At 48.5% G+C, this 13,288-nt stretch overlaps 1 non-coding gene across 1 annotated transcript; it reads left to right on the top strand.

Moving 5' to 3' along the window:
- The first annotated feature begins 12,398 nt into the window (after positions 1-12,398).
- On the top strand, positions 12,399-12,517 carry LOC145411488 (5S ribosomal RNA). Its single transcript, XR_013899429.1, has one exon. It is a non-coding gene; the product is annotated as a 5S ribosomal RNA (ribosomal RNA).
- Positions 12,518-13,288: the final 771 nt, after the last annotated feature.

The following is a 13,288-nucleotide window of genomic DNA, read 5'->3' as shown; positions in this document are numbered from 1 at the left end:
CCCACCCACCACTCTACCACCACACCTCCCCCACCCACCACTCTACCACCACACCTCCCCCACCCACCACACTACCACCACACCTCCCTCACCCACCACACTACCACCACACCTCCCTCACCCACCACACTACCACCACACCTCCCCCACCCACCACACTACCACCACCCACCACACTACCACCACCCACCACACTACCACCACCCACCACACTACCACCACCCACCACACTACCACCACCCACCACACTACCACCACACCTCCCCCGCCCACCACACTACCACCACACCTCCCCCACCCACCACACTACCACCACACCTCCCCCACCCACCACACTACCACCACACCTCCCCCACCCACCACACTACCACCACACCTCCCCCACCCACCACACTACCACCACACCTCCCTCACCCACCACACTACCACCACACCTCCCTCACCCACCACACTACCACCACACCTCCCCCACCCACCACACTACCACCACACCTCCCCCACCCACCACACTACCACCACACCTCCCCCACCCACCACACTACCACCACACCTCCCCCGCCCACCACACTACCACCACACCTCCCTCGCCCACCACACTACCACCACACCTCCCTTACCCACCACACTTCTACCATCCACCACATTCCTAGGTCCACGCTACCATCACACTTCCACCAGGGCTCACTTGTGCTGTTGGTGTTTTGCCACACACTTGCCCCGTGGCCTCACACCACCAGCCTGCCACCTACACATCAGCGTACTCCTGACGTCTCCCTGCTGGTATCTCTGTCCCAGTCAAATATCTGTCTTCTTCACACCACCACACGTTGTCATGTCCTCGTTTTTCTGTTACTATCCCACTGTCATCTCTGCATCTTGTCACCCTCCCCTCGTGTCATTTCTCGGCTTCTGGTCACCATGCCACTTTGTCATCTCTCATCTTGCCGTCATCCCACTGTCATCTCTCTTCCTGTCACCATCCTACACTGCCGCTTTATCCCCTTTTACACTTTACCACTTAAATGCCTTTAGTCATTTTTGCCAGCATGCTATTTTCATCCCACTTCTTGCCACCATCTGTCTACAGTCTCGTCTCCGTTCCACCGTTGCCACAATTACTGGCTTTCATTCACCTGGGCACCAACTTCCTTTTTTCACCGTTTGGGCACCACCTTGTTTCTTGTACCACCTGGGCACCATTTTTCCACCATCTGGCTGGCCAACACCATCCTACTGCCACCACCTGCCTGGCCACCATGCTCCCTTCCGCCACCTTCCACCGACGCTACTAACGTCGCCAGATGCTTCCCAGTCCAAACTCAACTCTGTCAATAGCAGCTTCGAGTCTGCTGCCGTGAATCGTAGTGGACTGTGGTGAACTGTGGTAGTTTGCGGCAGACTGCAGTGAATGGTGGTAGATTGCGGCAGACTGCAGTGAGTGGTGGTAGATTGCGGCAGACTGCAGTGAATGGTGGTAGATTGCGGCAGACTGTAGTGAATGGTGGTAGATTGCGGCAGACTGCAGTGAATGGTGGTAGATTGCGGTAGTTTTAAGTAGCTTGCGTCGATTTGTGGTAGATTGCAGTGGGTTTAGGCGAATTGTGTTGAATTGTTGCTAATGACAGCGAACTGTGGTTTATGTGGATGTTGTGGAAAATAATAGTGGTCAGTTTTAAATTGTTGTGGATTGGTGGACTGTTAAGGTTAGTGGTCGATAGTAGATGAGATAGGAATCCCCTCGGCATGTGACAATCAGTGTAGCAGTTTGAGTCAGGTACTGAGAGCCTATACTAGGACTTGTAATTTGGCATTCGTGTTTATTTTTTCTCGCGTGTCATATACCCTGAAATGCACTGCGGTAGCCTAACACCGGGTCCCTGTGCCCTGAAGCGAATAATATGGCAGTGGCTGTTACCGCTACCGTTCATTCAACAAGTGTTAGTAAATTTGCGTATAGTAGTGTTGACAGGTTACTCCTATCAAGGGAACCTCTTGGTGGTTATTGAACTTACGATCAAAGGATGACGAGATGGTCATACATCGTGGCTTCTGTTGCAGTGGTAGTTGTCATGGTTCTACTGAAGTATCTTGAATAAGGTGTATATTTAGAATCTTTGGACAGTACGTCAGCGATTAATTTTACTTGCACACAGATCGTTACTAAATGATGTAGGCCAAGTGACAGCGTGACAAGTATGATCTTTAAGGGCAAAAGCACCAAATGAGGCTATGGATTGTGAAGGGTAAGTTGAGTGTTAATGATCAGCCGAATTTGTGACAACCATAGGGGTGTTGGTAGTAGTGAAGTGGAACTTGTGGTTGAGCTGTGGTAATGTCGCTGTGGTGGTGGTTGTGGAGTGGTGCTTGTGGTATAAGCAGAAGGTGAATGTTTTGTGGTTGTGTGGTGGTCGTGGTAATTATTGATGAGGATTTGTAGTGGTGGTAATTGTGGTGGTGAATGTCTTGTGATTGTGTGGTTCTGGTTGTGTTGATGATGGTCGTGGTTGTGACAGTATTGTTGGTGGTTGAGTCGCGGATCTTTTAGTGGTGACGGCAGTGGTAGCAGTTTTGTGTGTGCCTGAGATCATTGCCCTCCTTCATATGTAAGTGTTGATGAGCCGTCTTGGCGCCAGATTCGCTCCTGTGACATCTGCCGGTAGTGAAGTCCACGATGATGGTTGTTGGTTGTACGCTGGTGCTCAGAGGGGTTGTTGCTGAGTGATGGGGGGAGGGGGGGTGGAGGTGTCTGATGTGGTTGTTGTTGCATTAGGCGATGGTTGTGGTGTATTAGTAGCTTACTAGCTGCTTGAGGGGGGATGATTGTTGTTGTTGCTTACACATCCACACCTTACACATCCACACCTTACACAGCCAACCTTACACATCCACACCTTACACATCCACGCCTTACACATCCACGCCTTACACATCCACGCCTTACACATCCACACCATACACATCCACACCTTACACAGCCACACCTTACACAGCCACACCTTACACAGCCACGCCTTACACATCCACGCCTTACACATCCACGCCTTACACATCCACGCCTTACACATCCACGCCTTACACATCCACGCCTTACACATCCACGCCTTACACATCCACACCATACACAGCCACACCTTACACAGCCATACCTTACACATGTACACCTTACACAGCCACACCTTATACATCCCCACCTTACACAGCCATACCTTACACATCCACGCCTTACACATCCACGCCTTACACATCCACGCCTTACACATCCACACCATACACATCCACACCTTACACAGCCACACCTTACACAGCCACACCTTACACAGCCACGCCTTACACATCCACGCCTTACACATCCACGCCTTACACATCCACGCCTTACACATCCACGCCTTACACATCCACGCCTTACACATCCACGCCTTACACATCCACACCATACACAGCCACACCTTACACAGCCATACCTTACACATCTACACCTTACACAGCCACACCTTATACATCCCCACCTTACACAGCCATACCTTACACATCTACACCTTAGACATCCCCACCTTACACAGCCACACCTTACACAGCCACACCTTACACATCCCCACCATACACATTCCCACCTTACACATCTACACCTTACACAGCCACACCTTACACATCTACACCTTACACAGCCACACCTTACACATCTACACCTTACACAGCCACACCTTACACATCTACACCTTACACAGCCACACCTTACACATCTACACCTTACACAGCCACACCTTACACATCTACACCTTACACAGCCACACCTTACACAGCCACACCTTACACAGCCACACCTTACACATCTACACCTTACACAGCCACACCTTACACATCTACACCTTACACAGCCACACCTTACACATCTACACCTTACACAGCCACACCTTTCACATCTACACCTTACACAGCCACACCTTACACAGCTACACCTTACACAGCCACACCTTACACAGCCACACCTTACACATCTACACCTTACACATCCACACCTTACACATCCACACCTTACACAGCCACACCTTACACATCTACACCTTACACAGCCACACCTTACACATCTACACCTTACACAGCCGCACCTCACACAGCCACACCTCACACAGCCACACCTCACACAGCCACACCTCACACAGCCACACCTCACACAGCCACACCTTACACAGCCACACCTTACACAGCCACACCTTACACAGCGGCACCTTACACAGCCACACCTTACACAGCCACACCTCACACAGCCATACACATCTACACCTTACACAGCCACACCTTACACATCTACACCTTACACATCCACGCCTTACACATCCACGCCTTACACATCCACGCCTTACACATCCACACCATACACAGCCACACCTTACACAGCCATACCTTACACATGTACACCTTACACAGCCACACCTTATACATCCCCACCTTACACAGCCATACCTTACACATCTACACCTTACACAGCCACACCTTATACATCCCCACCTTACACAGCCATACCTTACACATCTACACCTTACACAGCCACACCTTACACAGCCACACCTTACACAGCCACACCTTACACATCCCCACCATACACATTCCCACCTTACACATCTACACCTTACACAGCCACACCTTACACATCTACACCTTACACAGCCACACCTTACACATCTACACCTTACACAGCCACACCTTACACATCTACACCTTACACAGCCACACCTTACACATCTACACCTTACACAGCCACACCTTACACATCTACACCTTACACAGCCACACCTTACACAGCCACACCTTACACAGCCACACCTTACACATCTACACCTTACACAGCCACACCTTACACATCTACACCTTACACAGCCACACCTTACACATCTACACCTTACACAGCCACACCTTTCACATCTTCACCTTACACAGCCACACCTTACACAGCTACACCTTACACAGCCACACCTTACACAGCCACACCTTACACATCTACACCTTACACATCCACACCTTACACATCCACACCTTACACAGCCACACCTTACACATCTACACCTTACACAGCCACACCTTACACATCTACACCTTACACAGCCGCACCTCACACAGCCACACCTCACACAGCCACACCTCACACAGCCACACCTCACACAGCCACACCTCACACAGCCACACCTCACACAGCCACACCTTACACAGCCACACCTTACACAGCCACACCTTACACAGCGGCACCTTACACAGCCACACCTTACACAGCCACACCTCACACAGCCATACACATCTACACCTTACACAGCCACACCTTACACATCTACACCTTACACAGCCACACCTTACACAGCCACACCTTACACAGCCACACCTTACACAGCCACACCTTACACAGCCACACCTTACACAGCCACACCTTACACATCTACACCTTACACAGCCACACCTTACACATCTACACCTTACACAGCCACACCTTACACAGCCGCACCTCACACAGCCACACCTCACACAGCCACACCTCACACAGCCACACCTCACACAGCCACACCTTACACAGCCACACCTTACACAGCCACACCTTACACAGCCACACTTCACACAGCCATACCTTACACATCTACACCTTACACAGCCACACCTTACACATCTACACCTTACACAGCCACACCTTACACATCTACACCTTACACAGCCACACCTTACACATCTACACCTTACACAGCCACACCTTACACATCTACACCTTACACAGCCACACCTTACACATCTACACCTTACACAGCCACACCTTACACAGCCACACCTTACACATCTACACCTTACACAGCCACACCTTACACAGCCACACCTTACACATCTACACCTTACACAGCCACACCTTACACATCTACACCTTACACAGCCACACCTTACACATCTACACCTTACACAGCCACACCTTACACATCTACACCTTACACAGTCGCACCTTACGCAGCCGCACCTCACACAGCCACACCTCACACAGCCACACCTCACACAGCCACACCTCACACAGCCACACCTCACACAGCCACACCTTACACAGCCACACCTTACACAGCCGCACCTCACACAGCCACACCTCACACAGCCACACCTCACACAGCCACACCTCACACAGCCACACCTCACACAGCCACACCTCACACAGCCACACCTCACACAGCCACACCTCACACAGCCGCACCTCACACAGCCACACCTCACACAGCCACACCTCACACAGCTACACCTCACACAGCCACACCTCACACATCTACACCTTAGACAGCCACACCTTACACATCTACACCTTACACAGCCGCACCTTACACAGCCGCACCTCACACAGCCGCACCTTACACAGCCGCACCTCACACAGCCGCACCTCACACAGCCACACCTCACACAGCCACACCTTACACAGCCACACCTTACACAGCCACACCTTACACAGCCACACTTCACACAGCCACGCCTTACACATCCACGCCTTACACATCCACGCCTTACACACCCACGCCTTACACACCCACGCCTTACACATCCACACCATACACAGCCACACCTTACACAGCCATACCTTACACATGTACACCTTACACAGCCACACCTTATACATCCCCACCTTACACAGCCATACCTTACACATCTACACCTTACACAGCCACACCTTATACATCCCCACCTTACACAGCCATACCTTACACATCTACACCTTAGACATCCCCACCTTACACAGCCACACCTTACACATCTACACCTTACACAGCCACACCTTACACATCTACACCTTACACAGCCACACCTTTCACATCTACACCTTACACAGCCACACCTTACACATCTACACCTTACACAGCCACACCTTACACATCTACACCTTACACATCCACACCTTACACAGCCACACCTCACACAGCCACACCTCACACAGCTACACCTCACACAGCCACACCTCACACATCTACACCTTAGACAGCCACACCTTACACATCTACACCTTACACAGCCACACCTTACACAGCCGCACCTTACACAGCCGTACCTTACACAGCCGCACCTCACACAGCCACACCTCACACAGCCACACCTCACACAGCCACACCTCACACAGCCACACCTTACACAGCCACACCTTACACAGCCACACCTTACACAGCCACACCTTACACAGCCACACTTCACACAGCCATACCTTACACATCTACACCTTAGACAGCCACACCTTACACAGCCACACTTCATACAGCCACACTTCACACAGCCATACCTTACACAGCCACACCTTACACATCTACACCTTACACAGCCACACCTTACACAGCCACACCTTACGTAGCCACAACTGCAATGCCATACCCCACATAGCCACACGCTACACAGTCACACCTTACATGGCCACACCTTACACGGCCACACCTCACACAGCCACACCTTACACGGCCACACCTTACAGAGCCGCACCTCACACAGCCGCACCTTACACAGTCACACCTTACACAGCCACACCTTGCACAACGACATTTCTCACATTCACACCCTACACAGCCACAGCTCACTGCTCACACTGCAACACCTCACTCAGTCTTTTCTCACACTACCACTCCCCTCACACTACAACACCCCTCACACGGCCAAACCTCAGACTGTCACACCCCACACTGCCATACCCTTCATCTACCACACCCCTCACGCTGTCACATTCCCCACACTGTCACACCCCTCACAGTACCATGACACTGCCACTTCACACTGTCACATTCCTCACACTGTCACACCTTTCACAGTACCATGACGCTGCCACACCCCTCACGCTGCCTGCACCCCTCACACTGCCACACTCCACGCATTGCCACACCCCTAACACTGCTACACCCCTAACTGCCACACCCCTTACATTGCCACACTCCTCACATTGCCACACCCCTCACATTGCCACACCCCTCACACTGCCAAACCCCTCACACTGCCACACACCACGCATTGCCACACCATTCACACTGCCATGCCCCTCGCACTGCCACACCCATCACACTGCCACACCCCTCACACTGCCATACCCCTCGCATTGCCACACTATTCACACTGCCACACGCCTCGCACTGCCACACCCTTCACACTGCCTACACCCCTCGCACTGCCACACCCTTCACACTGCCTACACCCCTCACACTGCCACACCCCTCGCATTGCCACACCCCTCGCGCTGCCACACCCCTCGCACTGCCACACCCCTCGCACTCCCACACCCCTCCCACTGCCATACCCTTCACACTGCCTACACCCCTCGCACTGCCACACCTCTCATACTGCCACACTCACGCTGCCACACCCCTCATACTGCCACACTCGCACTGCCACAACCCTGTCACACCCATCAACTACCACACCCCTCACACGCCACACCTCTCACACTGCCATACCGCCCACACTGGCAGACTCACACTGTCACCACCCCAGACTAGCACACTCACTCCGCCATACTGCACACTGTCACACCACATTCCTCATTATCACGCATCGCACTGCCACACCCCACACTACCACACTTCGCACAGCCATACCCCACATTATCACACCTCGCATTTCCATACCCCACAGGGCTACACCTCACAATAGCACACTTCACATTACCACACCAGACACAACACAGATTCCTTTTCACAGTCCACACCTGTCACTGCCAAACCCCACACTGCCACATCCCACACTGCCACACTCCTTAATATCACACCTCACCTTGCCGCACCTCAGACAGCAACGCCCCACACTGCCTCATCTCACACTGGCACACCTCACACTGCCACAACTCACGATATCACACCACCCACACAGTCCCACCTCAGACTGCCCACACCGCACACTGCTACATGTCACACTACCACACCTTACACAGCAACACCCCAGACTGCCTCACCTCGCACTGCCACACTGCATAATGCTGCACCCCACGCTGGCACCACTTACACTGCCACGTCTACTGTCATACACTACACTGCTACATCTCATCTTCCACACCTTCCCGTCTCCTGCTTCCCGTTTACTACGTTGAGTTTCTAACATTGTCGTAGTAACAGTGGTTGTGAGTTGTAAGAACAAGTATTTATTTTAGCAGGGATAATACTGAAAAACTGGTAAAAGGCGTTGTGGTGAAAAATCCATTTCAGTCTGTATTACTCGTAAGCTGAATAATACCGGCTGACCATGGGATGAAAAACTTATAAAAATAACTTTTCACTGAAGACGTTAGCAGAGACATTCTAATCCTTATGCTGCGACGGATTTCTCATACGATAAATACAGTAGTGTGGTGCTGGCAAGAAGGAAAACAAAAGAGCATCATCAAACTGAAGAGATTAAGTGGTGGTGGACAACAAGGTCAGGAATACCGTGGAAGTGGCCGTAAAAAGATAATAATAGTATTAGTAGCGGGCGTGTGCGGCGAGGAACAGCAGCAGCAGTAACAAGGATGATAGTGTACAAGCCTGTAGGTCGTGTGGCGGACTCTGAGGCACATTTGCATAGGTGGAGGGAGAAGAAGAAACTCAGATCACATGTTGGTAAGGCACTATAATACGGCCGTAGTCTTAAAATAGAGTGGAGGTGTAGGCAAGCCTCTGTGTGGGCCATATGCTGACGTACTGTTTAAGGTGCAGTTGTGATCATTACGGTTGTATTCATACTAGCTAAGGAGGGTTCTCAGGCACCTTCATGTTATCAGTTTATGGAGCATATGGCTCACTAATGTTTATGGCTGTTCTTGGCAGTTGTCGATATTATCTATATCTATATACCATATAGATAGGTAGATAGATAGATAGATATAATATATGCAGGGAAATATTAAGGTACATTAGGCAGTACATCTGACAAACATTCGGTGGTAAACGTTAGTAGCCTACATACCAGGTAACATCGCGTGCGGTAGAGAAGTCAGACACACCTTTCTGTAGTTATTTTTGTCAGAAGCCGAAGGTTTGCCTACGACCTCTCGAACTCTGAGTAACTTGCTGTGATAATGTTGTGTATTTTTATTCCTACTGATAGTGTCAACTAACCAGATGCCTCATTGTGATGATGTATTTTTCAGGTTTTCTTGCCATCATCAGACGAATATAATTGATTTAGGAAAGATCTTTGTTTGTAAAGGAGTTGGTGTAAAGGCCAGATCCAACCTTTCCCGCTAAAAGTCGTCCTGCAGATAAACACACAAAGTTGTCCGTAGATGGCGGAGGGGAAAAAGAGAAAGAAAACGAGGGTAAGACGTCCTCAATCCGCACCTCAGTACTGGCTTCCTTCCCCTTCCTCCACTGTCATTAGTCCCCTCACTTCCCTACCACCACCCACCTCCTCCTGTCATTCGTAGTTATTTATTATGCCTCTTTTTGCCGGTATATCTGCTTCCTCCCACTGCAGTTTATATTCTCTCCCCAGATTGCGTGTTCATATTCTTGATTCATAGTTTTGTTAAATTACTATCCTGTCTTCAGAGTGTATTCCAGGTAATCATCCGTCGTTTTATCGTTTTTTTAGAAATTAGTTTTCTCCATTCTGTTTATATTCACAGTCTTCGTTAATCGTATATTTGGTTTGTTTATTGTAAATCGTGTCTTCAGTTTGTATTTGTGCTGGATGTATTATTGTAGGATTCTCTCGCACTCATATGTCATGTATTTTCCAATTTCTGATAGGTTTCTTTTTGTTTGTTTTTTCATTTTTTTATTAGATATTAGTCCTGCCCTAATCGACTGCCCTCCATTTGTCTTGGCTGTGTTCCATCCTTTCATTATTATTATTATTATTAGTTTTATTTATTATTATTATTATTATTATTATTATTATTATTATTGAGCACTTGTCATCTGGCTACCCTTTGGTCCATTCATTTTGTTACCTGTTAGGTTTCTGCTTATCGTGTTTATCCTTCACTTCATATTAATTAATATTTATTTGTCGTCTCCTTCAGTCACAGTATACGGTATTAATTTATAATATATTTTCATTCATTGCCCTGTGTTGAACCTTTTTTCACAAATCCCTTCGTCTTAACTACCGTATTTTATCTTTGCTTAATTCATATCACCTCTCCTGAGCCATCTTTCTTTACTTAGGGCACTCCTGGTTCTTGAAAGTTCATTTCATTTCTGACATTGACATTGTTTTTCTCATTTTTCATTAATTTTTGCCTGTATTTTTGTTTAGATTTAGTTTCCCCCTTCCATACCTTAACCGTTTGTTTAAATGTAATTTTCCACCTTTATACCTGTACCCTTTGTTATTTGTGCCACACACACAGGGGCGGCAAATCTACTGGCAATCCCTATGCCATTCACTGAGACCAAGTCACTGTTCTGAAATGAACGATGACATCTGACAAGTTGTGACAATAGAGTTTAAAGAGGATTACACATCTGTCTATCTGCCTATTGCCAGACGCTTTAATCCCGCAAGGGGTGGCCACAAACAAATCGCCTCCATGTCGCTCTGTCCCCCGCCATTTCACTGCCGTGCTTCCAGCTTACCCCCTCTCTCATATACCTCTCCATTCCATCCCTTCATCTAATCCTTGGCCTCCCCCTCCCTCCTCCCCACACCTCTTTCACATACACTCTCCTCGTCAGTCTCTTGCTCACCATCCTGTCGACATGGCCGAACCACCTCAGTGGGTTTCTCCTAACGCAGCCTATCACATCCACATCCGCACCACAACGATTCTTCACTTCTTCATTTGTCAGTCTCTCTTATGTGACTGCACATGCTCCACTCAAATAATTCATTTCACTTCACTTGACCGATTTTTATTGCATCCACAGGAGCCTGTGTAGGGTAGGTCAGAGGTGCATGCGGTATGCATCTAGGGTCTGTCTGGGTTGCGTCCAGAGCTAAAGGACATCTTTTGGGCTATGTTGGCGTGGTGGATACAGTTTGGATGGGTGCGGCTATCACAGGTGTCCTGCATCTTGTTTTATTTAGTCAACATTGATTCATCCTGCCTTTTTTTTTTTTTTTTTTTTTTTAGCGCATTTTATTTTTGTCATATTAATCATTCACATTTTTTACACATCTGATCTTTATGTTCCTATGAAAAATTGCGTCGTATACAGTGTAACGGCATTACATTAGAAGTTCACGCCTACTTTTGTGATGCAGTATGTGACCTAGTAATAAACACCTTAGTAAGAGCAAATCTGGATGTAGGGAACTGGTGTGCACAGAGTCCTGTTTTAATATGCTGGTAATACTCGTATATAATACTCGGCAAAATAGTTTACTTAATATTGGGTGTTTCTTCCAGTCTCTTAGTTGAAGGCAAAGTATTACAGTAGTGAGAACAATGGGATCCTAAATAGCTCACTTAGTAAGCTGCTGTACTCACGCATTTGTAAGCACTGGTTTACGGCTATACCACGTTGAGTACACCGCTTCCCGTCCGATCAGCGAAGTTAAGCAACGTTGGGTCTGGTTAGTACTTGGATGGGTGACCGCCTGGGAACATCAGATGCTGTTGGCATCCCTACGTGTCAAGTGGGGTTGGTGGAGGATTAGTGCCCCTCCCTGTAAAACAATTAACTCTAAGCCCTTGGCCACCCTGTTTGGGATACATGGCGTCTGGCAATGAATGAATGAATGAAGAACAATGGTAACGAAATTACAACATCGACTCCCATCATACCATTTGTCGTTTGTTCACCTCCCCAAGTGTCACCGTGGTCCCAGTAGCCTTGAAATGGAAAGTATGAAGAGGAAACTATGTTTCAAGAAATTCCTTCATATCTTACAAGCTTTCACCGTATTTGAGAAGATGATGCATGAGAACTCTTGTGCATGGTGCTCATACTTAGAATACGGGCACGTAATTACTACCTCATACAGTCATATAAAAAAGAACCTGACAACTCAAACCTGCTGTCCTGTAGATACACTCTTGGGAACTTCTGACTTGTACCAATTGCATGGTAAAACAAAGCATCTCAAGTGCTGAATTAACTACTTGATATTGTTTCTATCTAAGCCAAACCTGGGGATTTTGGTAGATTATATTGCACTTTTCTATCATAAATGAAAATTCTTTTAATACTGTACACATGGACAAAAGCTTATATATACCGTATGTGGAAGTCATTCCATCTTGTGCAGTGTCTATGATAAATGGGTGCATAAGAGATGTAGTGGTAGACTGCGAGATGATATTGATTTCGTGTGTGCGATGTATCGGGGAGAGCATGTGGAGATTGTCAGGCATGACAGGACTAATTTTGCTGGTGAGTCTCTTCAGTGTGTG

Source organism: Coenobita brevimanus, chromosome 89 (assembly GCF_032717465.1).
Source record: "Coenobita brevimanus isolate Jiangsu-jjx chromosome 89, ASM3271746v2, whole genome shotgun sequence".
Taxonomy (NCBI): domain Eukaryota; kingdom Metazoa; phylum Arthropoda; class Malacostraca; order Decapoda; family Coenobitidae; genus Coenobita; species Coenobita brevimanus.
The sequence above is the reverse complement of the archived record's forward strand: the minus strand, read 5'-3'. Positions and strand labels throughout refer to the sequence as shown.